Source organism: Octopus bimaculoides, chromosome 1 (genome assembly GCF_001194135.2).
Source record: "Octopus bimaculoides isolate UCB-OBI-ISO-001 chromosome 1, ASM119413v2, whole genome shotgun sequence".
Taxonomy (NCBI): Eukaryota; Metazoa; Mollusca; class Cephalopoda; order Octopoda; family Octopodidae; genus Octopus; species Octopus bimaculoides.
In genome coordinates, this window is record NC_068981.1 from 189,600,391 (window position 1) to 189,604,284 (window position 3,894).

Genomic DNA, 3,894 nt, shown 5'->3' on the forward strand with positions numbered 1-3,894 from the left:
AACAAACTGTGACGCTAAAGACCGAGGTTACCGTGGTCTTTTCGTAGGTTTTTCTTTCCACGGATAACCTCCCCATTTATTGGGAATTTTTTGTATTATTTCGTATTTTTTGTAAATACCCCAAACGTTTTGCGATGTTTTTTTGTCCCCACTTTTGTTTTTTTTTTCTGCTTTGTTTTCGACCCCCTCGAAAAGAAAAACTCTACATTTGTATTTTGTCCCCTCTGTGTTGAGCCCTGTGTGGCTAATAAAGAAACCTATCTATCTGCCAATCAATTCATAGCTCCCTCCCTGTCTTTCTCACGGACAAACAACATTTTCTCTGCCAATAACAGTCTTCATCACAATTTCTCATGGGAAATATATCACAGATATTTTTATTTAAATTTTATCAGTGTTAATCTGATAAAATGTAAAAAATAGATATTTCTACATTTTCTATAAAAAATTATCAGAAGCTTTATGTTTGACCAATTGAAATAGATCACTGTTCCATACAAAAGACCTTCTGGAGAGCAATTGGTATTCCATCGGTTATGGCGGTAAGGGTTCCAGTTGATCTGATCAGCAGAACAGCCTGCTCATGATATTAATGTGCAAGTGGCTGAGCACTCCACAGACACATGTACACTTAATGTAGTTCTCAGGAAGATACAATGCGACACAAAATGTGACAAGGCTGGGTTTTTGAATTACTGGTACAACTCTGCTGAGTTTTTGAATTACTGGGCTGTATCTGCCATGACTGTGATTTTGCTCGGCTTGATGGGTCTTCTTCTCAAGCATCACATAATGTAAAAGGTCTTGGTCATTGCCTCTGTGAGGCCCAACGCTCGAAAGGAACCCAGCCATTTTGCCTCCACGAGGCCCAACGCTCGAAAGGAACTCAACCACATTACCTCCATGAGGCCCAATGCTCGAAAGGAACTCAACCAATTTATCTCTGTGAGGCCTAACACTTGACTATATATATATTTATATATATATATGTGGAGAACGACCGTGCGAACCAAAGAAGAATGGCGACGAACGGAAGAGGCTCTTTTAACGCGTCGCACGGTCGACACAAAGACATACTATATGACATGCGAGGGCTCACACGTGTAATGAGAGGCAAGTGCCAGTAAGGGAAGAGAGGGTGACAGACAACCGTTAGAAATATATAAAGAGTAGGTTTATTAACATAGTGAATTGTGTGTCAGTGTGTGCGTGCATGCGGCAATATAAGTAATACAATACATAAGGCCTTCTTGTACAAGAGTGTGTATACATAAATGTGTGTATGTGAATGAGAAACACAGAGCATAGAATAAGTGTCTTTAACATAGACTATAAGAGTCCTGAACACTAGATAAGAAAGTACCAGTTCATAGAAGAGTTACACAGAAGGTAATGTTCGTACGCAAGAAGTTGTGGGCGAATAGCAGAGCTGTGGTGCCACATGCTGTGTGTGAAGTTGAGCGTCGATGCTGAGCTGCCCACTTGTTACAGAAGGTTCTCGGAGGTTATTCTGACTCTTATCTTCGTGGTGGAAACAGTTCACTCAAACAGTGCTGAGATGAAACCGCGGTTGTTGTTGTTGGGTGTACTCTGGTGGTGGTGCTGGCGACGGAACTGTAGTAGACAGTAGATTGGTGGTGATGGCGTCGTCGCTGGAAACTGGCTGGAGCTGTGTTCTGTGTGTGGTCAAACGACCAGACCTGTGAGAGGTCTGAAGTCGGGACAAACTGGCGTGGATCAAACAGGGCTATTTATAGATGAAAAAGGGCTCACCGGAAAAGCAGAAAAACTCTCTCACGTGACTTTAACAGAAGGCCGCGATTGGTTGATATGCACCCTGGCGCAAAACAGAACTGTAGACAAATGTCGTGCAAATAAGAGCCAATCAGGATGGTGGACACAACGGTCCAAGCGGGCCGAAGCTAGATGTTAGCGGCTACGTTATCGTTTATAAATAAATACCCGAGAGAGAAGGTTCCGCTAACAGACACACATATACACATATACATGAATATACATGAATATATACACACATCCATATAATTGTGTTTTACAGAAGCCGCACAACGTATCTGTTTGCTTTATTTAGCTTTTAATCAAAATTGTTTAACGATAAACTTTTGTTACAAACTTTATAACTAAGGCTCTCACTTATCTCTCTTCTCTTTGTCTTTTCCATTCACACTATCACATTCACAAATGCACACACACACACACACACACACACACACACACACACACACTCACACACAATACATACACATTCTTTCGTTTACACCTCAATATATTTACTAACATACAAAAGCATTGACTTCGTTATTAATTGAAGATTTCTTAATCTTAATTAAAGAATCATATACATTTAGTTTTCAAAGGAAATCTCGTCAAATATTGATTCATCTTGAATCTTAATCTTACATAAATTTTGATGTTGTTGTTGTCGTTTGTTCAATAGTCAACTCTTACTGAGCAGGTTTCTGATTAAGGACATTTCAGCTGTGGCTGCCGACTCATTTCAAAATTATATCTAGGTGTACATGAGCTCATACAGTCCATCCTTACTAAGTATGATGTAACGTAATTTCAAAGAATGTAACTGCTTTCTCTAATTGACCACACAACCATAAAGTTTCCCACCTAATTAGTTTTTGTCTTTCAAGTGACAATCTTGCTAAAATATCGATGTGTTTACATTTTATCTCCTTGATGTCATTCAATAATTCATGTTCTGTAATATTTCATTGAGGAATAACATATAACAAATGAATCATGAGGAAATATCAACTAAATTCTGTTGTCAATATTTAATATAGTAAATATTAGAAAACAAAAAGTTTCACTCATGGTTCATAATTGCTCTCTACAGTTGTTTCAACAGACAGATAGCAGTTTCATACATGAAATTGTTACATTCTTTTATTCTTTTATTTGTTTCAGTCATTTGACTGTGGCCATGCTGGAGCACTGCCTTTAGTCGAACATATCAACACCAGGATTTATTCTTTGTAAGCGTTGTGATTATTCTATTGGTATTTTTTGCTGAACTGCTAAGTTGCAGAGATGTAAACACACCAACATCGATTGTCAAGTGATGGTGGGTTGGGGACAAACGCAGACACAGAAATACATACACACATATATATATATATATATATATATATATATATATGATGGGCTTCTTTCAGCTTCCATCTACCAAATCTACTCACAAAGCTTTGGTCGGCCTGAGGCTATAGTAGAAGACACGTACCCAAGATGCCGTACAGTGGGACTGGACCCGGAACCATGTGGTTGGGAAGCAAGCTTCTTACCACACAGCCACTCGTATGCCTACCATTCATATTCAATTAATCTAAATGCGATGGAATACCAGTGTTAACTGGGTTTTGATTTAGATATTTCAACTTCTTCCCCTGAACAAATGGAGAATACAACCCATTTAGATAAATCATGGAGAATACACCCCATTTAAATAATCATGCATAATTAAATATGTAATTATGTAAATGATGATCTATTTACTCTATGTATTGAAACAGCTGTAGAGAACAATTAAGATATGAATCATATGTGAAAGTAATGTTTTCATGCTCTTTACTATAAAGACATGTTGTTCACAACTCTCATTTTATCTGATTCCCTATGTTTATGCAAGTTTATTCTGCCAATATTTATTACACTGCAATAATCTATTGCTGTGGAATGATGGGATATTAATGGAACTCTTAAATACTGTGAATACATTTTATGATGTTTGTACATTAATTCAATATAAAGAAATGTTGTCAGTTATAGAGGCTTGGAGAATACTTACGTATATGTGTGTGTGTATGCGTGTGTGTAAATGTATATGTGTATGTATATATATATATGTGTATATATATATATATATAT